The sequence below is a fragment of the Pinus tabuliformis genome, chromosome 4_1 (assembly GCF_031772625.1).
Source record: "Pinus tabuliformis cultivar Carrire ecotype Pingquan chromosome 4_1, CPIR1, whole genome shotgun sequence".
NCBI classification, from domain to species: domain Eukaryota; kingdom Viridiplantae; phylum Streptophyta; class Pinopsida; order Pinales; family Pinaceae; genus Pinus; species Pinus tabuliformis.
The window spans coordinates 274,174,946-274,187,352 of record NC_142303.1 but is presented as its reverse complement, the minus strand read 5'-3'; the positions used below and the strand labels follow the sequence as shown (position 1 = coordinate 274,187,352).

At 37.4% G+C, this 12,407-nt stretch overlaps 1 pseudogene; it reads right to left on the bottom strand.

Moving 5' to 3' along the window:
* Positions 1-10,656: 10,656 nt before the first annotated feature.
* Positions 10,657-11,407, bottom strand: LOC149175319 (uncharacterized; annotated as a pseudogene).
* Positions 11,408-12,407: the final 1,000 nt, after the last annotated feature.

Here is a 12,407-nt window from a genome sequence, read left to right as displayed (position 1 = left end):
ATCGTCCTCAAAAGTAAGCCAATGAGGAACTACCATAACCATCAGCGCAGGATGAAGTGCCTCATCTACTTGATGGAAATCTAAAGAGAGAGATGTTAAATAGTGAAGATCAGAGAGCACAAAGCAATTGTCATTGGATGTGATGATGGGAAAATGATAAGCCGAGTGATAGTCACCCAAGATAGAGGGATGATCACATGAGATGGTTGAGAAGTCAAATTCCCAGTTTGAAATGAACAAAGAAAAATTCATTTGAACAATCTTGTGAATGCTCTGAACAATGGAACAAGTTCGTTGTGAGCTAGAGATGATGGACCATCTTCCTGCAACTGCTGAAAAATTGTGCAAGCATCATAGTCATCACATGAATTTGAAAGAGATGCCAACATTATGAATGCATGAAACTAGTTGGGGAGAGGAAATTGATTCATGTGATAGCTCATGCATGCATCATCACACAGGGGGATTGCTGGTGTGATGAGTGGGCAGATTCGCAGTACAAGATTTGCAAGAAGACTGAGGAGTTGATCATGAGAGGGAAAATTCGATAAGTATGATTGCAGGAAAAAACAGTCTTTGAGATGATCGACTTCACAATTCCATGATTTCATGAGAGATGGACATTCCCAACCCGAGTTTGATGTAAGAGATGTGCATGAAGACGGACATGCTGTAACATATTCATGGATTTAGTCATAAGTAAAATTTTGAAAATTTGAAAGATCACATCCAGAAGACCAAACATTTTTTACACATGGATTCACACTAAATGAAACCATGCAGATGACGAATTGTGCATGAGAAACCAGATCTGATTTAGTTCAGGGGGCTTACCAGAGTCGCGAGGTCCTGACATAGCCATCAACGGACGTTGAAGTGCTGCGACTCCCTGGTACACCCCATAAATTTCTATAATTGTAGAATCATATTTTGAAGCATGAACCAGATCATGCATGGCTTGAGGATGGTTGTTGTTGTTGATTTCAAAACTGCTCTCAGGATGGAAACCATCTCTATCACAGGTTTCACCAGATTTTTCAGCTTCAACAAGCTGATTTGAAGAGTCGTCTTCATGCACACTAAGATATGACAGGGAATGGGAAGAAGAATCTATGATTATACTATTTTCAACTTCATCATGGACAGACTCACTGCCTTGTGTCAATCGAGGAGATAATTCATCAGATGGAGAAGCAAGAGAATATGGGGTATCTCCGTGGCATGTAGATGCGTCATGAATGGTAGGAAACAAGGGCAAGTGAGGTGAAGAGGAAGTTTTGATATGGACATCTTCTTAACCAAAGCATATTCTAGATATGAGTTAAAGTCTTCATGAGAAAACTGAAAATCACATGATGTGCTTGGGTGTTCATCATGACATATGGAAGCATGGGAGTGATGACTGCCCAAGACTGGGGGTTGATCGGAATAATTGATTGTACATGATGTTCCACCGATATTAGTAGATTGAGTATCATTCAAGAATTGAAGTTCATTATTTTTATATGGACAATTTTGAAATAGAGAGGGAATATTGATAGTGTCCTCACCTTTCTTCTCCTCTATGTGTTTAATGTGACTGCCTTGTGCCTGATCGCAATTTGAGCCAGCAACTTGAGAATCAAGAGGATGCGAACATCTGGCTGGTGAAGTGGGTTGATCAAGTGAGTCATGGTATAAGGAGTCATGTCTTGTAGATTATGGAGGATGGTAGAGATGCAGATTAGATTCGAGACTTGAGTTATGAATGGTGATGTCCTCTTGTGAAATGGAGGAGTGAGTCTTCGCTATAGGGTTCCTGAGACATTCTATATTTTCCTCCATTGAAGCAGGAGACGGATGAGAAGATGGGCTGGGGATATGTTGTGCAAATTTCTCAGCTTTGAAATCATGGCAAGGGGGCACCCACTGTGGGACCAGAAAGGGAGGAGTACAAGGAAAAAATGGGGTGTTGGGCTCCTCCTATGCAATCAGAGGTGCCTCATGATCCGCAAGTGTTGGGGAGGAAGGGAAATCAAGAGGTTCACTGCATTGAGAAATATGAACCAAGCGTTTAAACTCTTCTCTTAAGAAGTCAAAGTTCACAAGTTGTTTAGCAATTTCGTAACAGAGGTGAAGGAAGTGATCAACAAAGTCCTCAACTGATTCGTCAGGCTACATACTTCAACGACATATTTTTTCATGGAAATCTCGATGGCTATACTCACTGAATATTTTAATCATCATTTCGGCAAGTTGACCAAATGAATAGATAGAGGAAAAGGGTAATGTGTAACACCGGCACTGAGCACAAACTTCGAATGTGAGGGTGAATAATACAATCTAGACATCTTGGTACTCTATCTTGTGGCGTAGGAAAAAGTTTATAACTTGGCGCACATGTGTATGAAAAGATGGTTCACCCTCACCACTGAACTTTAACTTAGACAGGTCATGGATAACTTCTGCGAGGATGGTACATTTGAAATTTCTAGAAAGACATCCCGAGATTATGATGTTAGGAAGAGCCATTTTTAAATAAGAGATTGAAACCGGAATCTATGGGCAAAGCCTGTCATTTGGCCCTCCTTCTAGCGCCATTTTGTTGACGATGCTAGACCCACCAACAAAGGGGATCTTTTCGATGTGAAGTCCCAACTAGACCTCACACTGTTTGGTGTAGAATTCCCATCCGGTATGAAGGCCCAGTTGCCATATACTTAGATATCTTCCTTGTCTCTAGCTATCAGCACATGAGAGTGTTACACTGGTATCTTCAAACAATAAGGTGCATGTGCCTGCTGAGTGCGTAATGTAACTGTGTCAAGGTTCTCTTACTACAAAGGGGGAGAGTAAAGTGAGCCTTTAAATGAGAAGTAGTAATACCACCCAAGAAGAGACACACGTGAACCAAAAAGGGTATGTCCAATATCCAACGGAATAGTCCATAATGGATGCAACAGTCAGTAAAATCGAGGTGAAGGGGAAAACACGTACACCACCCAGCGAAGTAGTCCACATGAATGTGATGGTCATTATAACTAGAAAACAAAGATGGTCTGTCGAGTATTCCGTAGAGTAGGCCACAAGGATGTGGCAGCGGTGATAGCCAATACACAAAGGTGGTATGTCTAGTATCACGCAAAGTAGTCCACAGGGATGAGACAATGGTGATAAGTAATACAACACATCTTCAACAATGTAGGTACTAAAACAACCAAAGTAGTTCAACAATCTTAGTACAGGTTAAGAAAACATGCATTACAAATATTTAAAGAGAAGTATTACAAACATCTATAAAACATGCATGAAGATGTGCTGGCCTTAACAAATTTTTGAATTACGCAAAAGTCCCAGGACACATTTGTACACCATACATTACTAGTCCCAATAGAGGGACATTGGAGCCACTCCTTTCTCCTCAAATATCTGATTGTCTACTCTCAAGGCTACATGGGAGGAGCCAAGGTGAAAAGTCCTTTCTCATACAATGGGAGGGGTATATATAGCCAAGGGTAATTCTTGACCTTTGTGACTCTTGGACTACCCTCATGACCATTCAACTTCCAATGAATTTTCAACTGACATGACTCTTCAACTTCTTGTGTGTGTCCATTGGACTTCAGTTTACATTACATTGAGTTACAATGGATATGGCCCATAGTGGTGATGTGGCCAAGACAACTCATGACACAACTCGACATGACACTGCTGACATGTACTGGCTAACTATGGTGTCCATGTCAAGTTGTTGTGTTGCTGAGTGATGGATGAACTTTTGGTGTGCTTTGTCTTCTCCTGCGCATGGCATAGTGTTGTGGGGTCTTCGATGGTCTTGGTCATGCATGATGACTCAATTCATATGTTCCTTTCACTTGTTTCTTGATGTGCTTGGTACATCCATCCAATGGCAAGCAAGTCTTCTAGCATGTGCACTCCTTTTTCATCCCGTTCATCATCTTGCCATGATCTATCAGTGTACATGCTCCTGCAATTCACTCATGACAGGACGACATCAAATCGAAAACCTCCTAGTCTAGCATGATGCATTGTTATCATGTTCTGGGTGATAGGGAGGGAGGAAAACTCATTGAGACAGTGTAGAGCGCAACTTAGGATGGAATGAGACACTCCAGGAGGACAACCTGCACTATCGAGAAAAACTACGCAATGACCACTAGAAGGTAGAATTGCGCAGTGAAGGACACCAGTGATAGCTGGAAGGTGGGATCCTGAGGGGCACTTTTGTGGAGTACTTGGAGGGAATGCAAGATAGGGTTGTAAGGGACCTGCAGTGTATTTCTGCACAGTTTTCAAAAGCAAGGCATGATAGGGTTGCAAGGGACCTGCTGAGAATGATTGCATAGTTTTGGAGAATAGTGCAGGACAGACAACAAAGGGCCTGCTAGACATGTCTGTAGTTTCTGAAGGAAATGCAGAGAAAGGCAACAGAGGGCCAGTTCTAAAAGTCTACGCAGTTTTGGAGATTAGTGCATGACAGGCAGTAGGAAGCATGTTGGACATGTCTGCGTAGTTTCTAAAGGTAATGCATAGCAAGGCAGCATAGGACCAGCAGAACATGTCTGTGAAGATTTGTAGATCAGTGTAGACCTGGGTCTTGGTGTAGTGCATGGTTCCGACATACCAGAAGGAGTCTTAATGGCTGTGCTTGAGAAATGCACAGTTACGTTTGGAAATGGAGGTAGTTTCTGCACTGTTCTGGGAGGCAGACAGACTGCTCACCTCTGGGATTGCATAATGAAACTGACCTAGAGGACAACCTCAAGTACTACGCAGTTCCAAGCAGTAGAGCAAGGTCACTGAAGGCTGAGACTACGCAGTGTAGCTCAGTCGGGATTTGATGGAAGAGGGTTGTCTAGTCGAACAAATTTTTAGGAAAATGGCTAAGTGTTGAAAGCAAGTGAACTTGTGCAGACTTGACATTGTGATCATACACTTAGAATACTCCGACGATGAGACAATATAGACCATCAGTAAAACAAGAAAAAACATGTCCTCGACGAGACAGTCTTAAAACTAAAAGCTACAAGTGCGATACTTGAGATAGACCTTCAGACGACTGTGATGACACTTGCGCGACATTTCTTACAACTTTGTGTGTGAGCACGATGGATGTTTGCATAGCAAAGACAACCCAAACACATAAATAGAAACCTTCAAACTCACCAGAACAAGATCGCAAGCATGACAAAGCAATCAATATGCAAAAAGATGACCATTGGTAAAACAAGCAAAAGGGTGAAAAGACTTCACAAAAGCTCATGTGGTGAGATCGAGTGATTGTAACCATCACAGGAAAAATCAAGGAAGGCTCCAAAATTTCTGTGTAAGCCAAAATTTTGGAGGGTGTTGTAGCCACTACAACAATACTATTTTGCATTCCCACACTCTGATTGGGAGGGAAAAGCAATGTTAAAATGGAAACAAGATAAGAATAAATGCAATATTAGTCAACAATTGGAAGAATGCTTTATTCTGGTATCAAGGTCATCTATTTATGTAAGAATTCCCAACTCAAATAGAAATTCCTTTTGGAATTGCACTCTTCTTCTATAGGAGGACATTTAGAGTTCTTGAAAACTTACCATATGATTAAGAATATTTTTCTTAGGGAAGGTCTTAAGGCTAATGTTTAAATTCTTGTGGTTGAATGTATCGTCTACTAAAAAAATAAGATAGAGATAATTGAGACCCTAGGTCTCCTACAACCATTATCTATACCAAGTCAATATTGGGAAGACGTTTCAATGTATTTTATTACAAGCATACCCAAGTCTAAAGGAAATGATGTAATCATGGTCATAGTGGATGAAATCATGAAGTATGCTCATTTTTATCTATTTATCATCCTTTTATAGCAAGGAAAATAACCATAACATTTATGGAAACAATAGAAGTTGCATGGAATCCTTAAGATTATTGTAAATGATGTAGATGCAATTTTCACAGGAAATTTTAGAGGAAATTATTTTCTTTTTGGGTACTTAATTAACTCTCAACTCCTCTTATCATTCTCAATGCAATGGGAAAACTGAGATTGTGAATAAGTGTCTAGAAGGCCATCTTTGTTGCTTTGCATTTGATAAATAAACACAATGAGTCAAATGGTTTCCCTTAACATAATGGTGGTGCAACATGTACTTCCATAATTGATAAAAAAATGTCCCCATTTAAGGTAAATTTATCAATATCATCCTCCATCCATCACATCAACCTTGAAAGGGAAAGCAAAGGTTCAAGTAGTGGAGAACAACATAGAGCATCAACAAGATATTCTCAAATTATTAAAGAACAACTTGGCTATAACACAAAAAAAGATGAATAGACAAGTAGATAACCGTCATAGTGAAAGGGAATTTGAAGTGGGGATTATATATTTCTAAGGCTACAACCACACAAATAATTATCCCTAAAGAAACATAAGAAGGACAATAAATTAGCACCAAGTACTGTGGTTCCTATAAGGTGTTGTAAATAATTATAATTATGGCATATAATTTGGAGTTATCTCCATCTTCATGTGTACATCTAGTCTTCCACATTTCTTGCTTAAAAATGGTAATTAGAGACAATATCATTGTTCAAATTATATTACCAAATATTAATGAAGAAGGAAAAATGATACTAGAATTCAAAACAATCACTGAAACAAGGATTAAATAGCTACAAAATTGAGAAATTATTTAGTACCTCATAAAATGGAAGAACCTACTAGTAGAAGATGCAACATGGGAAGAGTAGTTATTCATGCAAAAACATATGTAGCTCATCAAGTGTTGAGGGAAACACTTATTTTAAGGGGAGGGCCATGCTAATCCCTAGAAAATGCCCCATGTTAAGCATAAATCTCAATTTAAACCCTAGACATTGAGTTATTACATTTATATTGTTATTTTAATGTCATTAGCTAGACCTTTTAATTGTAATTGTACCATTTTTTTTTCTCTCTCTCTCTCTCACGCACACACCAAGGAGACCTAATTTTATAATCATCTCATCTTGTACATTTGTTCTATTATAAAAGGAGATTGCCCCTTCAAGGAGGCTCCACATATATTCATGTCTTTCATTCCCAAGGCATGGAGTTACTTCTCTCTCACTTATCATTCTATTATTGTTGGTGTTTGATGCATAACATTGGGGTCATGAACCATGAATTTATTTGGGAAGTGAAGTGTGTATACTTATGGCGTAACCATCTTCAAAAGTAAATATGTTTGAAACAATATATGTGCTTGCAATTGAAAAGAATTTGAGTTGAAATACTAGTTTCAATAAAGACAAATACTTAAGCAAAATGCACTTGTTCTTTAACAAAATAACCTCGTAATTAAAAATGAGTATTCTTTAATTCAAATTAGCAAATAAAAATCTATTTCAACCTAGTTATGAATTATGGTTTATATTGCTATGCAATTTCAAAATGACAAGTTAAAATAAAGAAATAAAATAATAGAAAGAAAGGGTGTTTCTTTCTCTAACTAATTAACTTTCCCCTTAACATAAAATGCCTCTTATGAAAAAAATCAAATGATTACTGAAGGCTAAAAATGAAGTGAAGAGCGAGACCAAAAAGCAAAGGAAATATTTTCAAATATAAAGCATACAATTAGGGACAAATACTAAGACAAACTTGAAGCTTATCTTCTTCCAACTCTTCTTTGATTTCAAAGTGAATTCAAGTAACTACTACTACAAGAAAAGGCTCTAAAATAAGTATGATTAATAATGGAGGTGAAATGCAATAAATAATGATAAATCAAAAGAGACTGGCAGTGCTAAGGGTTATTCTATACCTATAGTGTTTCTATTAAACTATCTTGCAGTACAACACCATCCACCTATCATCCTAGGAGGACCTTATAGCAAGATTGTTTAAACTATGAAATAATTAAAAAATTAAAAAAACAATTGAACGCTAAGGCCAATGAAAAAATATGGCCAATAAGTGCATTGGAACATTATAGGAAATTGGCCAAAAATTCCATTCTAACGGTGCAAAAAAATTGGGTAGAATGTATGCTAAGACAATGCAAAAGAGAGGACCAAAAGTTATGCTAGACCAGTGTAGAAAAATGGTCAAATCTTGCATTGTAGCTAAAAGTGAGAGGTGAAGTTTCTAGGCTACAACTAAGATGGAAACAAGGGTTTCTAACCACATAACCTACCTAAAATAGTAAAAGATAGAAATAGAAAAACAAATTCAAGTTCAAATAATATTAATGTAAGTTAATGGGGCTAACAATCATGCCCATTTGGGAAAGAAAATCTAGATGAACTTATCAAAGGAATCACCAATTTGTTGATGGATTTTCGTCACTAGGGTGAGCAAAAACACTTTAACTTGATTCTTGTGAATCAAGTGATATTCAAGTGGTTAATGCACCTATAACTAAAACCTTGGACATGTTCAAATATATTAAACTCTTTGCCATGTAAGAAATGAAATAAAAATGCATAAAAAAGTTATATCTTAACATGATCAAGGAAATAAAGAATGTGAGACATTTAATTAACCCAATAGAGTGGCAAAGTAAACAATGATTGCTAAAGAAGCTTAATGAAGGAAAACCTCCTCCAAAAGCCTTCCTTTTGATGAGTCCTTCCTTCCTTTTGATGAGTCCTTCACTTCATTGGTATCCTCCAACTCCAATCTTTATTAACAATGTAAGAAAAGAAACTAGAATTGGAATCTAGAGAAGAGAGAACAACATAACCTTGTATAAATAGATTAATATGAATAAACAACCTCAAGGACTTTATTTATCATTATATGGTACAAATCCCTCTCAATATTATCTTCTCTATAATAATCAAAGATAATTAAAACAATAATTAAAAAAACAATAAAAAATTGACAAGATCCATAAATAACTAACATTCCATCCTAATAACTTAAATACACTAAATAAATTAAAAATTAATTGTTATTATTAAAAGTTAATTAAAATACATTTATTTTATTGGACTATGAAATTACAATATAATCTAAACTTAAATATCTCTCAAATAATAAATTATGAAAACCCCGCAAATATATATTACACCAACGAACAATGAAACAACAATGGTATTGTTATGATGCAAATATTTCTTATCTCAAAAAAAAATTAATACAAATAAAAAAATATATAAGAAAAACATTAACAAATATTTTATTGGTTTATATATAAATTTTCCACACTTCTAACACATGGCCAACTTATTATTAACTCAATTAAAAGAAATCAATTTCATATAACTATCCATCTAACATATTCACTCGTGCCAAGTACTTGCAAGTGCAATGTTAACTGGTTAAATAAAATTTACACAATGAAAATGAGCTATATGATAATTTGAAATTATCGCCATTGACTTATTACGAGACATTCTTTTATAATATTGTTTAACTCATTATTACTATAAAATTAAGAAATAACATATAACATTTAATATGTTGATGAAAGCTTTTCAAATTAATCATATTATTAAGATTGGGTCAATGTTTCAAACCAGCTAATGTGGTTTATTCTCACTTTATTAAGAGGATGAACCACATTAGCTAATTCGAAATGTCAACCCAATTCTAATGATGTGATTAATCTGAAATACTTTCATCTACAATATGGATCACAAAAGTTTCAGATCTAGCATTTAATATGTTGTTTTGAATAGGACTTATACCAACAACAATATTTAATTTGACTTTCATTCTAACTTACTTTTCTAAATTTCAAATTAATAAATTAATTTAAATTGTAATTATGTTGATAGGCATTTTTTTTGGGGTTGGGACGGGTAGGCACTGTTCACCTAGTCAATCGGGAAGGTTAAGTTTTGTCCGCCTTTCTCCAAGGAAATCTGACATGTGGAGCCTCGTGGTGACCGCTGATTTTTGATTTGTGTCATCATGCTTAATCACCCTGATGAGGCCAAAGTTCTCCACACAGCATTGAGTTTCTCGGCGAGTATAACTTTGTTGGGTGTATGACCTGCTGTGGTGGCAGCTAGAGGGGTGGTTTCCCCTTTCCCATGAGTCTACTTTTGCTAAAATCATAGGAACTTAGTATACCTCACTTGCAGGTGGTTGGTTATGCTCTTGGTGTTATAGTAGCAGCTATGAGGTTTGATCCTTGGTTAACCATAAATTAGGCTTGGCAGTTACCGATTCACTATGTGGTTAAAAAAAACCCGTGGATGACTCATTGCTCCCATTCTTCATGAAGGTACAATAATGTTGAAACCAACCCCATAAGATCTTGTGTCTCTAGGCCCAATTCAGATGGGGTTGATTCTAATTATGATGCTGGTCCCCTGGCCGCCTGAAAATGAGCTTGTCGAGGATCTTGTTGGGCATATAGTCATAGACGAGCAATAGCTCATCACGTTTGCGGCACCAACCCTGTAACTGTGCCTGGTTCTTGTGTCAAAAGCGTATTATGGTGTTGATCTCCTAGATGTATTCTCATTCTCCCTGTCTCGACCCAACAAAGATTCTCTTCATAGTGACTAGTGTCACCGCCTATCTATCAAACCGTAGCCAAATTTGACATCAAATTTCTCCAAACATGAACTGCCCAGACTGAAGCGAAAATATGATAGACAACCATTTTATTTGTCTATACTTGGAAAAATAAAACAGAGAACAATACTGCAATTTCTTCCTTCCTTCATCTATGTAGCGGTTCCTCCAACTCCACCTGGCGTAGAATGATTGTGACCAGGAAAAGTAGTGTGCTGAGTAGAATGCCTTCCCTTATCGTTATCTGTCACCTCAGAGCCCTGTGACTGATCGTATTCTTGTCGAACCTCTACGTCTAAATACAGTGAAGTACTGCACATGTAGTCAGACAATGCACATTTCAATTAAAGAAGATGAAAAACAAAAACAAGAAAATAACTAGCCAGAACAAAAAAGATGAATATGGATTGTCGATCTTCTTTACAGGTGTCAGCATAAGGCTCGACCTCTACTCCCTTAGAAAGGGTTTGACCAAACTTGATATGCTCACTGTATCTTTGCCTGAAACCCTTATCCGATGATCGTGTCGAATACTCATACCCAAAAGAATCTGCCATGTTATCTGTTAAACAACATCAACATTAATCCTAGAGACCCCAAATTCAAAGAAGAAACGTCAGCCGGAATACCCATAACCCTAACCAAATCAACCCAAGAAAAATACATACATGTCACTGTGGCTCGTTTTCACCCCAGCCTCGATGTCATGTTCTTCTGAGCGTCCATGGTCGACTCTGCATCACAGGGATCCTTTTGCCTTGCCTGGACTGAACAAACTTTGTAGGATGCAGGAGCGAGCGTATGAGCACTAATCAATGCAACTCATTCTGGTAAGCAACTGCGGGGGATGGAAGAATTAATAGAAAATTTCACTGCCGAAGCTCGTAGCCCTAGAGCTTGCATGACTAACCGAGAATATCAATGGCAGGGACATCTATATATGAATGGAGTTGTCTACCCAGGTGGAGGAATTTCTCGGATGGCCAAAAGTGGTTAGAATTCGGACAAAGAAAATTAATTTTTTTTTGTAGAGGCAATGTTTGAATCATTTTTTTATGGTGGAAATGAATTCAAAACCATCAAAAACATCTAGGACACCTAAAATTTTGAAGTTTAATAACTATAACTTGGATTTACAAATAAATCCTTGCCAGATTTTCTCTAAATATAACCAGAATTTCCATAACTTTTTGAGCAATTCCTCCAGCAAATTACACTACGGCTATATGAATTCTCATAGTCGATTCTTATTGGAAAAGAACAAGGGTGGGATATAAATTGTTATGCTTTTTTTTCAGAAAGAAAAATCAGTATATATTATATTGAGAAAATATAAAGATCTTGGGTACAAAGAAGACCCATTGCCTCATTCTGTATATCTGTACATGGAGTGCAGAAATTGGCAGACCATATGTGCATAAGAAGCAATGCCACAGCCATTATCGGAATGTGGATTGCATAAAATAAAAGAGCATAAGAGGCTATCTGTTCATGATGTGCATAATGAATAAACCATATGGGCGCAAGAAACTATACCACAGTCGCTTGTCGGAATGATCATACACAAAGAAGGCCCGAAGCCTGTATAGCTGTGGAGAATGTAAACCATATGAAGCTATTAACACAGACACAAAGTCGAATAGATTAAGATCCGCGCCTAAGGGAAAAACGAGCCCCATAGCAGTAGAAAATGATAGATCCAAAAAACAGGAACGCTGTTGACCATATGACAGAATGTGAAAGGCAGAAGGAGCCAATTAAATCTGAGTGGGCATAGACCCCAAAATGGAAGGAAGAATGGAAGCAAGCGGCAGGCTGGAGGCCTGGAAGATACGCCTGTTCCTCCACGTCCAGATGTTCCAACATGTGAGACAGAAAAGAGCCTGCCAGGTGGGGCATTGAG